Here is a 19529-nt window from a genome sequence, read left to right on the forward strand (position 1 = left end):
AATCCTATTGGCTAGTATTTTGGTGAGAATTTTTGCATCTGTATTTATCAAGTATATTGGTCTATAGCTCTCCTTTTTGATGGGATCCTTGTCTGGTTTTGGGATCAAGGTGATGCTGGCCTCATAAAATGAGTTTGGAAGTTTTCCTTCCATTTCTATTTTTTGGAACAGTTTCAGGAGAATAGGAATTAGTTCTTCTTTAAATGTTTGGTAGAATTCCCCTGGGAAGCTGTCTGGCCCTGGGCTTTTGTTTGTTTGGAGATTTTTTTTTTTTTTAAGATTTTATTTATTTATTTGACAGAGTACAAGTAGGCAGAGAGAGAGGGGAGGAAGCAGGCTCCCTGCTGAGCAGAGAGCCCGATGTGGGACTCGATCCCAGGACCCCGAGATCATGACCTGAGCCGAAGGCAGCGGCTTAACCCACTGAGCCACCCAGGCGCCCTGTTTGGAGATTTTTAATGACTGTTTCAATCTCCTTACTGGTTATGGGTCTGTTCAGGCTTTCTATTTCTTCCTGGTTTAGTTGTGGTAGTTTATATGTTTCTAGGAATGCATCCATTTCTTCCAGATTGTCAAATTTTTTGGCATAGATTTGCTCATAGTATGTTCTTATAATTGTTTGTATTTCTTTGGTGTTAGTTGTGATCTCTCCTCTTTCATTCATGATTTTATTTATTTGGGTCCTTTCTCTTTTCTTCTTGATAAGTCTGGCCAGGGGTTTATCAATTTTATTGATTCTTTCAAAGAACCAGCTCCTAGTTTCGTTGATTTGTTCTATTGTTTTTTTGGTTTCTATTTCATTGATTTCTGCTCTGATCTTTATGATTTCTCTTCTCCTGCTGGATTTAGAGTTTCTTTCTTGTTCTTTCTCAGCTCCTTTAGGTGTAGGGTTAGGTTGTGTACCTGAGACCTTTCTTCTTTCTTGAGAAATGCTTGTACTGCTATATATTTTCCTCTCAGGACTGTCTTTGTTGTGTCCCACAGATTTTGAACTGTTGTGTTTTCATTATCATTTGTTTCCATGATTTTTTTCAATTCTTCTTTAATTTCCTGTTTGACCCATTCATTCTTTAGAAGAATGCTGTTTAGTTTCCATGTATTTGGGTTCTTTCCAAACTTCCTCTTGTAGTTGAGTTCTAGCTTCAGAGCATTGTGGTCTGAAAATATGCGGGGAATGATCCCAATCTTTTGATACCAGTTGAGTCCTGATTTAGGACCGAGGATGTGATCTATTCTGGAGAATGTTTCATGTGCACTAGAGAAGAATGTGTATTCTGTTGCTTTGGGATGAAATGTTCTGAATATCTGTGATGTCCATCTGGTCCAGTGTGTCATTTAAGGCCTTTACTTCCTTGTTTATCTTTTGTTTGGATGATCTGTCCATTTTAGGGAGGGGAGTGTTAAAGTCCCCTAGTATTATTGTATTATTGTTGATGTGCTTCTTTGATTTTGTTATCAATTGGTTTATATAGTTGGCTGCTCCCACGTTGGGGGCATAGACATTTAAAATTGTTAGATCTTCTTGTTGGATAGACCCTTTGAGTATGATATATTGTCCTTCCTCATTTATTATTATAGTCTTTAGCTTAAGATCTAATTGATCTGATATAAAGATTGCCACTCCTGCTTTCTTCTGATGTCCATTAGCATGGTAAATTCTTTTCCACCCCCTCACTTTAAATCTGGAGGTGTCTTTGGACTTAAAATGAGTTTCTTGTAGGCAACATATAGATGGGTTTTGTTTTTTTTTTTATCCATTCTGATATCCTGTGTCTTTCGATTGGGGCACTTAGCCCATTAACATTCAGGGTAACTATTGAGAGATATGAATTTAGTGCCATTGTATTGCCTGTAAGGTGACTGTTACTGTATGTTGTCTCTGTTTCTTTCTGATCTACCACTGGTAGGCTCTCTCTTTGCTTAGATGACCCCTTTCAATATTTCCTGTACAGCTGGTTTGGTGTTTGCAAATTCTTTCAGTTTTTGTTTGTCCTGGAAGCTTTTGATCTCTCCTATTTTCAATGATAGCCTAGCTGGATATAGTATTCTTGGCTGCATGTTTTTCTCATGTAGTGCTCGGAATATATCATGCCAGCTCTTTCTGGCCTGCCAGGTCTCTGTGGATAAGTCTGCTGCCAATCTAATATTTTTACCATTGTATGTTACAGACTTCTTTTCCCAGTCTGCTTTCAGGATTTTCTTCTTGTCACTAAGACTTGTCAATTTTACTATTAGGTGATGGGGTGTGGGCCTATTCTTATTGATTTTGAGGGGCATTCTCTGAACCTCCTAAATTTTGATGCTTATTCCCTTTGCCATATTAAGGAAATTCTCCCCAATAATTCTTTCCAGTATACCTTCTGCTCCCCTCTCTTTCTTCTTCTGGAATCCCAATTATTCTAATGTTGTTTCTTCTTATGGTGTCACTTATCTCTCGAATTCTCCCCTCGTGGTCCAGTAGCTGTTTGTCTCCCTTTTGCTCAGCTTCTTTATTCTCCATCATTTGGTCTTCTATATTGCTAATTCTTTCTTCTGCCTCATTTATCCTAGCAGTGAGAGCCTCCAATTTTTATTGCACCTCATTAATAGCTTTTTTGATTTCAACTTGGTTAGATTTTAGTTCTTTTATTTCTCCAGAAAGGGGTTTTATATCTCCTGAGAGCGTTTCTCTAATATTTTCCATGCCTTTTTCGAGCCCGGCTAGAACCTTGAGAATTGTCATTCTGAACTCTAGATCTGACATATTAACAATGTCTGTATTGATTGATTAGGTCCCTAGCCTTTGGTACTGCCTCTTGGTGTTTTTTTGGGGTGAATTTTTCCACCTTGTCATTTTGTCCAGATAAGAGTATATGAAGGAGCAAGTAAAATACTAAAAGGGTGGAAACAACCCAGGAAAATATGCTTTAACCAAATTAGAAGAGATCCCAAATCATGAGGGGGGAGAAAGGGGATAAAAAGAGGTTCAGAAAGAAAGAAATAAAAAGGAAAAAAAAAGGAAAGAAAGAAAAGAATTAAAGAAAGAAAATGAATAAAGAAAAGTATAAAAAATAAAATATATATATATATATTAGATAAACTAGTTAAAAAACGTTAAAAAGAAAAGTGTAAAAGTTAAAAAAAATTTTAGCAGAAGAAGAGAAAAAAAAATTAAAAAGAAAAAAAATTAAATTAACTGCAAGACTAAGGAATCATAGGGAGAAAGCCATGAGTTCCGTGCTTTGCTTTCTCCTCCTCTGGAATTCTGCTGCTCTCCTTGGTATTGAAACTGCACTCCTTGGTAGGTGAACTTGGTCTTGGCTGGATTTCTTGTTGATCTTCTGCTGGAGGGGCCTGTTGTAGTGATTCTCAAGTGTCTTTGCCCCAGGCTGAATTCACCGCCCTTACCAGGGGCCGGGCTGTGTAATCTGCTCGGGTTTGCTTTCGGGAGCTTTTGTTCCCTGAGCTCTTTCCGTAGAGTTCAGGAGGACGGGAATACAAATGGCGGCCTCCTGGTCTCCGGCCCGGAGGAGCCGAGAGCCCAGGACCCTTCTCCTCAGTGCGCCCTCAGAGAACAGTGCCCAGTTACTCCTGTCTGTCTGACCTCCGGCCGCGCTCCAAGCTCACCAAGCCTGCGACTTGTTCAAGGTACCCCAGAGCTGTGAGCTCACTGTTGGCTCTGTCTCTGTAGCCAGCTTCTCCGTTCTAATACCCGTAAGCTCTGCGACACTCAGACACCCCCCCGATCCTTCTGTGACCCTGCAGGACCTGAGGCTACGCTGACCCCGCGTGGGCTTCACCCTGGTTTAGCCTCTGGAGTGATGTCCCTCAGTGGAACAGACTTAAAAGTCCTGATTTTGTGCTCCATTGCTTTGCTGCTTGCCTGGAGCTGGACCCTCCCCCTGGGGTCTATCTTCCCGTTGCTTTGGATTCACTTCTCCGCCAGTCCTACCTTTCAGAAAGTGGTTGTTTTTCTGTTTCTGGAATTGCTGTTCTTCTTCTCTTCGATCTGCCAATGGATTTGTAGGTGTTTGCAATCTTTAGATAAGCTATCTAGCTGATCTCCTTTTAGCTGAAGTAGTCTCAGCCTACTACTTCTCCGCCATCTTGACCTGTCCCAAAGATTTTGAACATTTGTGTTTTTATTTTCATTTGTTTCCAATAATTTTTTTTCATTCTTTAATTTCCTGGTTGACCTATTCATTCTTTAGTAGCATTCTTTTTAGCCTCCCTGTATTTGAGTTCTTTCCAACTTTCTTCTTGTGGTTGAGTTCTAGTTTCAATGCATTATGGTCTGAAAATATTCAGGGAATGATCCCAATCTTTTGGTACTGGTTGAGACCTGATTTGTGACCCAAGATGTGATCTATTCTGGAGAATGTTCCATGTGTACTAGAGAAGAATGTGTATTCTTTTGCTTTGTGATGGAATGCTCTGAATATATCTGTGATGTCCATCTGGTCCAGTGCATTATTTCAAGGCTTTATTTCCTTGTTGATCATCTGCTTATATAATCTGTCCATTTCAGTGATGGGGTGTTAAACTCCCCTATTATTGTATTATGGGTTGATGTGCTTCTTTGATTTTGTTGTTAATTGGTTTATATAGTTGGCTGATCCCATGTTAGGGACATAGATATTTAAAATTGTTAGATCTTCTTGTTGGACAGACCCTTTGAGTATGATACAGTGTCCTTCCTCATCTCTTAGTATAGTCTTTGATTTAAAATTTAATTTATCTGGTATAAGGTTTATAACTTCAACTTTCTTTTTCTTTCTTTGTTTTATTTTCTTTTTTTTAAATATTTTATTTATTTATTTGACAGACAGAGATCACAAGTAGGTGGAGAGTCAGGCACAGAGAGAGAGAGAGAGAGAGATCGGTGGGGAAGTAGGCTCCCTGCTGAACAAAGAGCCTGATGCGGGGCTCGATCCCAGAACCCTGGGATCATGACCTGAGTCAAAGGCAGAGGCTTTAACCCACTGAGCCACCCAGGCACCCCAACCTCCACTTTCTTTTGATGCCCATTAGCATGGTAAATTGTCTTCCATCCCCTCACCTTAAATATGAAGGTGTCTTTGGATCTACAATGGGTTTCTTGCAAGCAGCATATCGATGGGTCTTGTTCTTTTTTTTTGTTTTGTTTTTTGTCCATTCTGATACCCTGTGTCTTTTGATTTGGGCATTTAGCCCATTTACATTCAGGGTAACTATTGAAAGATATGAATTTAGTGCCATTGTATTGCCTATAAGGTGACTGTTACTATATTGTCTCTGTTCCTTTCCTTTCTAGTCTGTTACTTTTAGGTTCTCTCTTTGTTAGAGGACCCCTTTCAATAGTTCCTGTAGGGCTGGTTTGGTTTACAAATTCTTGTAGTTTTTATTTGTCCTAGAAGTTTTTTTTATCTCTCCTTCTTTTTTCAATGACAGCCTAGCTGGATATAGTAGTCTTGGCTGCATCTTTTTCTCATTTAGTGCTCTGAATATATCATACAAGTCCTTTCTGGCTTTCCAGGTCTCTGTGGATATAGGTCTGCTGCCAAACTAATATTTATACCATTGTATAATGGTATATTATGTTATGTTACAGATCTCTTGTCCCAAGCTACTTTTAGGATTTTCTCTTTGTCACTGAAACTTGTAAGTTTTACTATTAGATGATGGGGTGTTGACTTATTTTTTGCTTATTTTTAGGGGGGTTCTCTGTGCCTCCTGGATTTTGATGCTTGTTCCCTTTGCCAAATTAAAGAAATTCTCTGCTATAATTTGTTCCAATATACCTTCTGCCCCTCTCTCTCTTTCTTCTTCTCTGTGATCCCAATTATTTTAATATTATTTCATCTTATGGTATCACTTATCTCTCAAATTCTTCCCTTGTGGCCCAGTAGTTGTTTACCTCTCTTTTTCTCATCTTCTTTATTCTCCATCATTTGGTCTTATATATCACTAATTCTCTCTTCTTCCTTATTTATCCCAGCATTAAGAGCCTCCATTTTTCATTGCACCTCATTAATAGCTTTTTAAATTTCAACTTGGTTAGATTTTAATTCTTTTATTTCTCCAGAAAGGGATTTTATTTCTCCAGAAAGGGGTTCTCTACTATCTTCCGTGCTTTCCTTTGAGCCCAGCTAGCACCTCAATAATCATCATTCTGAACTCTAGTTCTGACATCTTGCTATTGTCATATTCATTAGGTCTCTTCCTGTTGGTACTGCCTCTTGTTATTTCTTTTTTTTTTTTTTTTGAGGTGAGTTTTTCTATCTTGTTATATAGTCCAGATAAGAATAGATGAATAAGAAAACAAAATACTGAATGGGTAGGAATGACCCCAGAAAAATATACACTAGCCAAGTTGGAAGAGATCCAAAACCAGGTGGAGAGGGAGAAAAAAATATACATACATACATACATACATACACACATACATACTGGTGAATAGAACATAGCCACACACTTGACTTTCAATGTATTTTGGTCTGTTAGAAGAGACTGCCTCCCAGAATTTTAGAAAAAGAAAAACTTATATATATATATGTGTATATATAAGTTTTTCTTATATATACACATATATATGTGTATATATGTTTATGTGTCCATATATATATATATATATATATATATATATATATATGGTTAAACACAATGAAGGGATGTAATATGGCTGTAAAATGAAAATTTTAAAAAATTCTAAGAAAGGAATTGATAACATAAGAAGTTGGTTGAAAAAAGAAAAAAAAAAAGAAAAAAAGAGAAAAGAATATGATCAGGCTGGAGACTAGAAGAAAGCCATTTGCTAGATTTAGGGTATGTTTTGATCCATTAGAGGAAACTGTATCCCAAAATTTTAAAGAAAAAAAACCCTATATGTATACAAAAAATAAGGCTAAATACAATGCTGGGATAGACTATGACTATAAAAATGAAAATTTAAAAGAAAAGATTTTTAAAAAGGTATTGATAAGATAAAATAGTTAAAAAGCATTAAAATTGGAAAGAGGAAAAATTACAGAAAATAAAATAAGAAAAAATAAAATTAAAAAAACCTAACTTTGAAAGACTAACGAATCATGGGAAAAAAGCCATGAATTCTATGCCCTGTATTCTCATACCTCTGAAGAGTTGCAGTTCTCATTGATCTGTGAACTTGGCCTTAGGTGGATGTTCTTGCTGATCTTCTGGGGGCAAGGCCTGTTGCTGTGATTCTCAAATGTCTTTGCCCCAGGCGGAATTACACCGCCCTTGGCAGTGGCCAGCCTAAGTAATCTGCTCCTGATTGCTTTTGGTAGCTTTTGCTCCCTGAACACTTTTTGTAGAGCTATGGAGGAGGAAAATGAAGATGGCAGCCTCCCAATCTCTGGGCTATAGGAACTGAAAGCTCAGGGCCCCACTCCTCAGTGCGCCCCCAAAGAAAAGCAGTCAGTCTTTTCCATCTCCCTGGTCTCTGGCTGTGCTCCGAGCTTACCTGGCCTGTGACCGAGTGTTTCTATTTCTGGAACATGGCCCTCTTTGGAGTCTGCAAGCCCAGCAGATTCCTGCCATGCACTCCCATGCCACTCCTTCCAGAGGAGGAAGGTGAGTCTTCCTAGATCTGCCACTTTTTGTGTCCCTGCTTGAAGAGCAGTGGACTCACTGTGCCTCAGATCACTGTTTAAGATAACCCTGAGTTGAAAGTCACTTCCTTCGTTCTGTCTCTGCAGGCAGCTTCCCCACCATGATACCTGGGAGCTCTGCCACCCTTAGACACTCTTGGTCTTTCTGTGACGCTGAGGGACTTGCACACTGTCCCAATGAGGGCTCCACCCCTCTATCTCCTTCCTCTGCTTAGCCTCTGGAATGACATCCCTCAGTGAAGCGGACTTCTAAAATTTCCAGTTTTGTGCTCTGCTGGTCTACCGCTTGCCAGGAGAAGACCTCTCCCCCCATGGTCTATCTTCCTGTATATTGCCTCTGATTCACTTCTCTGCATGTCTTATCTTCCAGAAAATAGTCGCTTTTCGGTTCCTAGAATTGCTGCTCTTCTTCCTTTTGATCTCCTATTAAGTTTATAGTTGTTCAGAATGGTTTGATAACTATCTAACTGAACTCTTGGAATCTGATGATATTTAGGTCCCCTACTCCTCTGCCATCTTGCTTCTCCCATCTCCTAAACTAACTTAATAGAGTTCTCACATGACAAAAAAAAAAACACAAAAAAAACCAAAAAAAAACCAAAAAAAAAACAAAACAGACTTTACAGAATTAGCATAGAAATGTCACTAAACAAACAGCTACAATGGGTGATTTCTACCAAATATTTAAAGAATTACTAACATCAACATTTCACATACTTCTCTACCTCTCTCCCATAAAAAAGAAAAGGAGAAAACTCCTCTAACTCATTCTTTAACAAACTAGAAATAGAAGGAAAATTTCTGAACCTAATTCAGGGCATCTATAAAAAAAAAAAACAAAACCCTACAATTAAAATCATAGTCAGTATGAAAGAGTGAATACTTTCTCCCAAAGATCAAGAGTAAGACAAGCATGTCAACTCTCACCACTTCTGTTTGCCATTGTATTGGAGATTTGAGCCAGGACAGTTAGACAAGAAAGAGATAAGGCATCCAGATTCTAAAGGAAGTAGTAAAAGTATCTTTATAATTATATATATATATAAAAACACCAAGAGTACACACACATGCATGCACATACAGAGTATTAGAGTTAAAAAGAGCTCAGTAAAGTTGCATGATAAAAAGATCAATACACAAAATTCAATTACATTTTGTATACTAGCAATGAAAAATCCTAAAATGAAATTAAGAAAACAATTTAATTTACAATAGACTCAGAAAAAATAACATACTTAGGTATAAATTTATCTAAAGAAGGACTAGACTTGTACACTGAAAAGACTTGTACACAAAATCACACTGAAAAAACAAAGTTATTGAAAGAAATTAAAGAAGACCTAAACAAATGTGAAAACATCCCATATTCAAGGGTTAGAAGACTTCATATTGTTAAAATTCCAAATCCTTTTTTGGCAATAATGTATAAACTAATCCTAAAACTCACAAGGAAATGCAAGAGACTGAGAATAGTCAAAACAATCTTGAAAAAAATAAAAAGACTTGGATGAATCACACCTCCTCATTTCAAAACTTAGTACAAATTAATCAAGTCAGTCTGTTACTGACATAAAGACAGACAAAAAGATCACATAATATTTAACCTGAGAGTCGAGAAATAAACCCATATATCTATGGTCAGTTGACTTTTGACAAGGGTGCCAAGACAATTCAATGGGGAAAGAACAGTGTTTTTAGCAAATGACCTCAGGACATCTATATATTCATACACAGAAGAGTAAAGCTAGACCCTGTCTCCACCATCTACAATATTACCTAAAAATGTATTAAACTTATACAAACACCTAAAATGATAGAACTCTTAGATACAAAATATTGGAGTAAATATTTATAACCTTAGTTTAAGCATTAGTTTTTGAAACATGACACAAAAGCATAAATAACACAAGAAAAAATAGATAAATATACTCCATCAAAATTAAAAGTTTTTGTACTTCAAGTGATGTTATCAGAAAAGTAAAAAAAAAAAAAAAGACCCACAGAATGGTTTAAAACATTTGCATGTTATATATCTGATCAAGATCTTGTATCAAGAAGGTATAAAGAACACTTACACCAAACAATAAAAATACAAATATCTCAATGAAAATAGGGTAAAAAGATTTGAACAGATAATTCTCAATGAAGACATGCAGATGAAAACTTAACATATAAAAAGGTGTTCAACACATGAGTTATAGCATATAAAAAGATGTTCAACACATGAGTTATCAGTGGAATGCAAATCAAACCAAAATGAGATATTACCTCACACCTACAAGGATAGAGATATAAAATTAAAAAAAAAAAAGTGGAGAGCACTTGGGTGGCTCAGTGGGTTAAGCATTGGACTCTTGGTTTCAGCTTAGGTAATGACCTCAGGGTCATAGATCCATCCCCAAACTGGGCTCCTTGCTTGAGATTCTCTTTTTCCCTCTGCCTTTGCCCCTCTTGTTGCTTGCACACACACTCTCTCTCAATATTAAAAATATATATATAAAGAAGGAAAATAACAATTGTTGTTGAGGCTTAGAAGGGATTAGAACTCTCTTGCATTCCTGATTAGAATGTAAAATAGTCCAGGCACTGTGAAAAATAGTTTGACAGTTCCACAAAATGTTGAACATAGAGTTTCCATGTGACCCAACACCTTCACCTCTAAGTGTATATCCAAGGGAATTATGACATATGTTTATACACAGAGTTGTACACAGATGTTTATAGTGGTATTAATTATAATAATAAAAAAGTGGAAGCAACCTAAATGCTTATCAGCTAATGAATGGATAAGCCAACTGTGGTCTATCCATACAACATTATTGAGTAACAAAAAGAAATAAAGTCCTGATAAATTCTACAGCACGGATGAACTTGAATGCTAGGCTAAATGATAAAAGCCTGACTCCAAAGTCCATAGATAGTGTAATTCTGTTTATGTAAAGTGTCCAAAATATGCAAATCCACAGTGACAGAAGGTAGATTAGTATTTGTTAGGGACAAGGAAAGAAGGAGAATGGGGAGTGACTATTAACAGATGCAGGGTTTCTTTCTGGGGTGATGAAAATATCCTGATATTGGTGGTAGTGATGGTTGCACAATTCTGAATATGCCAGAATCCATTGAATGGCACAATTTAAAAATAGTGAATTTTATGGTATGTGAATTATTTTGCCAAAGACTTTTACTATTGGATATTGAAGTTCCTTGAAATTAATTTTTAGATCATCATTTTAGAGTTGGAATGGCATCTCTAATATTTTCAATATTCACATAACATTTAATCTACTTTGTGACATTTTTTGAAACTTGCTCTTGAGATTCACTTTATATTTGTGCCTACTCAACTAAAATATTTAAAGTTTAATCTGCTATGATAAAAATCCATTGTATAATTCCTTTGATGCTCATAACAAAGGATCAAAACAATTTACATATTTTAAAATTTCTATATGCAAGTAAAAGGTATAGAGAATAATTTCCTGTTTTAGACTAAAATGTATTGAGCACGATTATAATATGGTCTTGCTGTTAAGTGTGACATCAACTTTTAAAGTTGTGTTCAATTGTCAAATTAGATTACTTTTGCTATATGAAAAACAGTTCTAAAACATGGTGATTAAAGCATCAAAAAATTATTAAAAAATTTTTAAATCATTTTATTTTTTATTATTATTTTTAATCTGGTTGAGCTGAGGTAGGTTCATTCAACTATCTGGCTCCTCTGCTAAGATAGCTAGCCATGTGATCTCTCAGCCTGCACTAAGCTAGCACAGGCTTCTTCACCTGATGGGGGAACTGTCCAGCAGCAAGAAGGGGAGCCACTGTGTGAGCACTGAGATGTTAGTTTTATGTGTCAACTTTATGTGCCTTTAGACTTTCAGATATTTGGTTCTGGGTGATACTAACATTTGGGACAATAGACTAAGTAAAGCCAATTGCCCTCCCCAAGGTGGGTGGGCCTCAACCAATTTTTACTGGATGTCTGAATAGAACAAGAGAAGGGATAAAAGAGAATTTGTTTTTCTGCCTGTTTTCCATCTAGGACATCAGTCTTCTGCTCTTGAGTTAGAACTTAACACTACCAACTCTTTTGGGACTCCAGCTTGCTGACTGAACCGCATGAGATTCTCAGCCTCCCTAATCATGTGAGTCAATTCCATATAATAAATCTTTCTCACTCTTGTTCTAGGTTATATCCTATATACATATTTTTATATTAAATATATATATAATTTATATATGTATAAACAGAACTAATAGCTTATATATATATTATTTTATAATATGTTAAATTATAAATATATACTTATATTTTATATTAATATTCTAATATTAAAATATTAAGTTTAAAATATAATATTAAGACACATGATATATTAATAAAATTTTATATATTAATAAATTTTATATAATACTAAAACCTATTGGTCCCATTTTCTTGGAGAACCCCAATACAAACACTTTTCACTCTGCTACTTAAATCATGTTTGCTGTTGTTCCACTGGCCAAAGCAAGTCCCATAGCCAGACCCAGAGTCATCACAGGAGGGGACTCTTCATGATACAGAGAAGCATATTCTCAGCCATTTTGTAAGCAAGTTACCAAAATGGACAAAGTTTTTCTTAGTTTGTTCTACATGGTAAATCCCATGGTTTCTAACGGATGCTCCTGTGAGTGATAATAGTCTTTCATGTTCGTTGTTTCTTTCACACTAGGACCACAGCTTGAGCTTATCTTCTCTGGTCTTCAAAGCATTTTCAAACATAAGACTAGACTCACAAGCTTTTTTTTTTTTCTGGGTAATTAGAAGTGGCTGAAGATCTGCTTAATTATGAAGCATATCTGATGATGCTCTGAGGAAAAAGATGGCAAAGTTGCATGTTTCTAGCTCCTCGGTTGTTTACAGGTTTCAGATTTACTGATTCTATTAAGCCCCACCACCATGTACATAGTGTCCTAATTGCATTTGGTGCTGTTAACTACCTTATAGGCAGCAGCAATAACAGTAATTAGCATTAACCGACTGAGCAATGTGTTTCAGGTATGACTTTAAGTGCTTTAATTGAATTAGCTAATTCAATCCCCAGAACAACCCTATGAATTTGGTCTTATTATTTCCATTTTTGAGCCAAGGAGATGGAGGCATGAAGTTATGCCAGAAGGGTCAAGTGCAAAGGACTCAGTGGGTTTTTTCTTGAGAACACGGTGAAAACAATCTTTTCTGTTTAACACTTCAGTCTTTCCTAAAATTACTCCTTGAAGCCCTGGTGTGGAATGAAGTAAATACCCAGTGGACGATGCCCCAGATCTCTGGCTCATCCCAGGGACTCCACTGGTGCTCCTGTCTCACCTAGGGTCCTCTCACACTTAGCACTTCCTCTTTGCAATAATTCATCTTCCGGAAAATGGGCCTGCATGTTCTTAAATTCAGAAGGCAAAGGATCATTTCTTTTTAAGGAAGAAAAAAATTCTGTTCAGGCTACAAGGTCAAATATAACCTCCAGTAGGTCAAAGCTATCAGCAAGATAGAACAGTCTACATGAGCATACAAAGGAAATCTCTGGCTCAAGAGTAATGCCAGCAGTAGTATTATCTAAATGAGGAGTTTCATCAGTTTGAGGATGTGTCTTCTCACTGTTTGCTTTCCCAGATAAATAGGCAAATATTTACCATATTTCTAAAATGAGAATGAATAGAGAATGAATGAATAAAATGCCTTTATGGCGAGTGTCATTGGACAATGTTCAAATGTTTTTGCCATTAGGTAAAGAATATTGGTCTTTCACATCTTTACTCAATCTGTTTCAAGTCGTTTCTTGAATTTGAAGATCGTTTCAAACTTCCGGTTTCATTGAAGAAAATCGAAACTAAAATTTAGAAATAATCCACTAGAATGTGTACTTTACATATTAATTTGTAAAATGTACTTTGATTTTATTAGAATGAAATTAATACAAAATAATTCTGTACAAAGTTATTTTCTGAGGAAAAGTATGTTCTTTATAAGGCTGTCACTGAGAATAAATATTTTCAGTATTTCATTATTATGTCTAAGCCTTCCCAGTTTTAATAAGAGTTCTATTAAGATGGCTTTAATAAGTATAGATAATTGCATACTATTATGGTAGAAAAAATAATTGAAACACATTAATGAGATTGCAGTTAAAAGCATACAGTGAAGAAAGTTCATTTCCATTTCGTATAAATTCTAAAATGTTGCTTCTGAAAATATCAGAGACAAAATTCATCTGTAACTGGGCCACATGTTTCCTGCAAATATAAAATACAATGTGTTTTAAAGTTCACAAGCCCCTTGACCCACCCTCATGCACACATTCTCTCTCTAAAAGAAAACAAGTTCACATGCATTCAAGAGAACTAAAATAAGTAAAAATGTTCTAATATTTACATATTATTTATGTGGTATAACATGGCACACTCAATTTTTTTCCTAGGAAGTCCCCACCAAAAGAGAACTCAGGGACCAAAGTAAGGGAAGAATGACATAACTACTTTAGAGAAGCAAATATAAGACTTTATTTGCTAAATCTGCAAACAATACAAAGTTTTGCTTTAGTTTGCTTTACGATAGGAAGAGAAAGAAGAGACATGTCAGAGCGGAGACGCAAGTGGAACCAGTGGTTCAGACAGACACATTTTTAAGAAGTCAAGAAAAACGTTGCAGAGAGGTTACAACAGGTTTGTGGGGAGCCATAGAAAAAGTGAAATAGAAGATATAGGGAGAAGGGGAAGGGAAGAGAGAGAAAGGTGACCTGTAAACAGAGAGGTATAAAGAGAGGAAGATTAGATCAGGAGACAGAGGAAAAAAAGATTGGGGGAAAAAAAAGACACCTAGAGAAAGGTATGGAGGTTAGACCTATATCCATAAATATCCACCTCAAATTTACCCTGTGGGAAATCCAGTCTCAGAACTGCATTATAATAGAACAGTCACATATACCTATGACTTCAACAGGTCTCAGCTTCGAATGCCATCTCATCAGAGTCTCTGCATTGAGACACCGGATTTGAATCACTTTGTATGTACGGGTTAATTTTAGGTTAGGTCTGATATGGCTAACAAAGCTGAGGTGTTAAATTGCTTGGTTTGCTCAGTCTACCCCAGGGAAGGCACATTTCTGAGGTTTGACTGTAAGGTAATCTCACCCTTACAGAGACTGAAGATGACCAGGGGTGAAGTAAGATTTACAGGGTCTCTGTGGAATAGAATGAGGTACATGAGACCAGATACCAGCTTCCAGAATTGGAGGGGAGGCAAGGTTTAAATAGCTCTGCTGTCTTCTGTACCACATTGCCTTATGGTTCCACGGGGATCCAGCAGCTCCCGTGTGTATAACCTTGTTTTTACAGTTAAACTCAAAAAGATCCCGCAACTTAAAAATATATCTCAATTTAAGTCTGTGTCATTTCATAAAATACATAGCAGTTATTGTCACAAGTACTGCAATCAAAAGAATTCGAGGACCACTTTATAGCTTAACTTCCTCTGAAACTGACTTTTATTTTATTTTATTTATTTATTTGAGAGAAAGAAGAAGAGGGGAGAGAGCATGTGTGAGAGAGGCAGGAAGGGACAGAGGGAGAGGGAGAAAGAATCTTAAGCAGATTCTGTGCTGAGTGTGGAGCCTGACATTGAGATCACCACCTGAGCTAAAACCAAGAGTCGAAGCTTAACAACTGCGCTGGGTACCCCTGAAACTGATGTTTAGATGCATTAAAAAGGCAACCAGCCCAACAAACACACATGTTCAACATAGACCCCAAATTTCAGGTGCACAAAGTTTTGTAAGACTTATATGAGTTACCAGATATATTAAAGAATTACAAGGTTTGTAAATTGGCTGCACTTGCTTTTTCCATTTCTCTCGGAATCCCTATTCTGTAGGCAGGAGCACTGAGCCCCAAGTTACCACATCACTTTCTACTTTACTATGAAGAGCAAAGGGAATACTTATAAAACAATGGTCCATAGCCTCCAAATGTAGTTTAAAGTTGGCTTGGGGTGGTAGGCACATGGAAAATTTTGGTGTGGAGCAAAAGCTCACTGAGCTCAAGAGTAAATGAGTTGGCTTTGAACTTAATGGTTTTGAGCACTTTGAAAAGTGGTAAGATTTCTTAATTTCTTTCATCGGTATTTCCATCTGTTCCATCTGCATCGAAGACCGTTGTCACTGTATGTTTTAGGAACTTGTGAAGAACCATAATATTCTAGAGTATGCTTATACCATACTCCTATCAGATCTCGATATGCAAGTCTCAAGAAGGCTGACTTAGAGATTTATGGCAGGACGTTATGTGATGGGGGGAGCTCAACTACCTGTCTCTGTTGTTTCTTTTAATCACTCTGCTCCTTTATTCACCCGCAAGCCCCCAAAGCACAGGCTTCATGAAAGATTTTGATTCAGAGATGTACATTTCTATATTGTAGTAGGGAGGGAGGGGGCAAATTCCTGGGAGTATATAGAAAATTATTAAATGATTTTTTTTAAAGATTTTATTTATTTATTTGACAGACAGAGATCACAAGTAGGCAGAGAGGCAGGCAGAGAGAGAGAGAGAGAGAGAGGGAGAGAGAGGGAAGCAGGCTTCCCGTGGAGCAGGGAGCCCAATGCGGGGCTCGATCCCAGGACCCTGAGATCATGACCCAAGCCGAAGGCAGCAGCCCAAACCACTGAGCCACCCAGGCGCCCCTAAATGATTATTTTAAAACTCATATTGTTTATTTATTTATTTTTTAAAATATTTTATTTATTTGAGAATGAGCAGTGGGAGGGACAGAGGGAGAGAGAGAAAGAGCGAGAGATTTAGCTGCTGAGTAGAAAGCCCAATGTGGGCTCAATTCCAGTACCCAGAGATCATGAGCTGAGCCGAAGGCAAACAATTAACTGACTGAGCAACCCAGGTGCCCCACTCATATGGTTTAAGTATGTCTTTTAGTTATTCCTGGTATAGTCTGGATTGGTACCTACCTACCTTTTAAAGAAAATAATGCCACATAAAATCTACTATACATGGTGAAGTTTGTTAGAAGAAGGTTTACTTGAAAAAAAGCTAAATCTGTAAATCCTGACTCCAAAGCAAAGAACTAAACATGGGAGACATAAATGATGTGAAATATACTTTTATTAGGAAAAATAGTGGAAAGATTTGTGTGACTAGTAGGTCAATGTAATTTGTGACTAACCTATTACTTTTGGGTGGTTTTACACTGATTAAAAAGGAAAATTTATCCTTAATCTATAGATCAATGAGTGCTGAATAATGGAACATTTAGAGTGTTAGGAATTGACTATTGAACATAAAATTCACAGACATCTGCAAGATTTCCTCATAGGCAAATTGAAGTGAGCGGTAAAGTTGTTGAATGTACCAGGCCAAGTTCAAGGAGGGTCTAATATTAAGAAGAGATTCAACATGAGTTGAATAAAATCTAAGAATTAGACCAGGGTTAGTTGTAACAATGATTAAAAACTTTTCAGTAGTTGCCAGGTATTTCTTTTACTAATTGTTTACCAAATTACAAAATAATAATAATATTTAGTAATACTGGTTAATGTTTTTGTTTTCAGGTTTAATTGGATAGTTCTACCTTCACATTTTTTCTTCTAAAATAAATTTGAAATATCAAAACAGTTTAAGATAGTACAGAGTTCTCATATACCCCAGACCTATTTTTTCCTATTACTAATGTCTTAGATGTGTACATTTATATTATATTTGTTTGCAATTGTTGAATCAATACTGATCTGTTACTTTAATTAAAGTCTATAATTTATTTTTATTTCTTTTGTTTTTACCTAATATCCTTTTTCTGTTTGAGGGTCCCCTCCAGGATACTACATTACATTTAGTCCTCATGTGTCCTTAGACTCCCCTTGGCTGTGACAGTTTATCAAACTTTCCTTGTTTTTGGTGATCTTGACAGTTTAGAAAATTACTGGTCAGTTTTGTACAGTCTTGTAAAATGTTCCTCAATTGGTATGTGTCTGATTTTTTTCTCTCATGATTAGACTGGGGTTATGAGTTTTTGGGAGGAAGACCATATAGCTAAAGTGCCATTTTCATCACATCATATTAAGAGTACACACTATCAACATGACTTAGCACTGTTGATGTTTACCTTGACCAACTAACTGAGTTAGTGTTTGTGAGGTTTATCCTCTGTAAAATTATTCTTTTATCCCTTTCCTATATTGTACTACTCTGTGTAAGAATGTCAGTGGGGACTTCCACTTCACCTCCTTGAGGACAGAATACCTACACTAATTATTTAGAATTCTTCTGCATGGAAAATTTGTTTATTCTCCCTTATTTATTATTTATTTGTTATTTATCAGTATGGGATCAAAATTTTATCTTTTATTTTGGGTTATAAGCCAATACCACTTTGCTCAAATTTTGAGGCTTTGGGGACTACAATTTTGGGGACAAATTTTGTAGCTGACCATTGGGACTCTTTTAATTGTCTAATATATCTTTTGCATACATCATCATTTTTTTAAAGACATTTCTTTACTTTATGGCTAGTATCTACAAGATACTCTGAGCTCATCTTACATATTTTCTGCCCAGTCCTAGAATTGGCCCTTTCTCCAAGGAGCCCTGATTCCCTTCATAAGAAAATGGTATTAGAAAACAAGATCTGGGTGGTGGGAGTGCTTGTTGGTACTGAGGTGTCACAGCTTCCAGGCCTTCTTCACTGACAAAGCAAGGAGTTCTGTGTGTGGATATCAGCCTGTTCATATCTGTGTACTTATAATTATTTCTATATGTAATCATCTGTGTCTATCCTAAGCTAGCCATGAGTTCATACTGATGTCTCCAACTCTAATCAATTATCACATGGCTCATTCTAGCCTCCTCTCTTGCTCTCTGTAATCTTCCACTGCAACACTGAGAGACCTGGTTCCCAACATCCAGCACCCAGTTACTTAATTGTCCAATACCAGTGTATATGTACAGCAGTATCAAAATTAACTGTATACCCAAAAGAGATAACTTTATCAACCTGCCCAAGTACTTATATATAGTTTATTTTGCTTTTAGTTCACAGGTTCCATTCATTTCCAAAACTACTTAGGTTACCTTTTGCCCCCTTTTGTAAGGTTGCTTCATATATTTGTTGTATGGTTAGATTTGTTTCACACAGTTGTAATATAGGTAGTTTTATCAAATTCTACATTCCATCTTGTGATACCCTGACGTCTAAAATAGCTTTCAAAAAAAATTGCATGCAGAAAGTTTCACTCCTTATGTTAAAAAGTTCTAGGTATTTTGACATATATAATGTCATATATCCACCATTGCATTATCATACAGAGTTGAGTTTTACCATCTTCCAAAAAGTGTTTCATGTATTCAATGCTCACCTAATACTCCTCTACCCTCCAAATCCCTGGTAACCATTGATCTTTTTAACCATTGCTATAGTTTTCCAGAGTTTTCTGAGTTTTCCAGAATGTCATGTAATTGTTTTCTTTTTATTTTTTTTTAAATATTTTTTCTTTATTTATCTGACAGAGATCACAAGTAGGCAGAGAGGCAGGCAGAGAGAGAGGAGGAAGCAGGCTTTCTGCAGCGCAGAGAGCCCAATGTGGGGCTCAATCCCAGGACCCTGGGATCATGACCTGAGCTGAAGGCAGAGGCTTAACCCACTGAGCCACCCAGGTGCCCCTGTAATTGTTTTCTTGATAAGCATAATTACTAGCTTGCATTTATTAAATATTCACCAGTGGGTTCTCCCTAAGATATCTGCTTCAGGTACCACCTTTGTTTATTTATTTGTTTTATTTTGTTTTTGTTCTCAGACCATGTGATGGAGGTACAATGATCATCCTTCATTTGTAGGTGAGGAAGCATACAGTAGCTAAGGACTGCTCCTGAAATTATATACAGGTAGTAAGAGGATCTGTCAGTTTA

At 36.6% G+C, this 19529-nt stretch overlaps 1 long non-coding RNA gene across 1 annotated transcript in view; it reads left to right on the forward strand.

Annotated features, from left to right (window-relative positions):
• LOC309864659 overlaps positions 1–11768 on the forward strand; it is a 31664-nt gene extending 19896 nt beyond the window's left edge. The window contains exon 3 of the long non-coding RNA XR_014311675.1: positions 11632–11768. This is a non-coding gene — a long non-coding RNA (uncharacterized lncRNA). The remainder of the gene's footprint in view (positions 1–11631) is intronic.
• Positions 11769–19529: the final 7761 nt, after the last annotated feature.

The sequence above is a fragment of the Mustela nivalis genome, assembly GCF_964662115.1.
Source record: "Mustela nivalis genome assembly, chromosome: 5".
NCBI classification, from domain to species: domain Eukaryota; kingdom Metazoa; phylum Chordata; class Mammalia; order Carnivora; family Mustelidae; genus Mustela; species Mustela nivalis.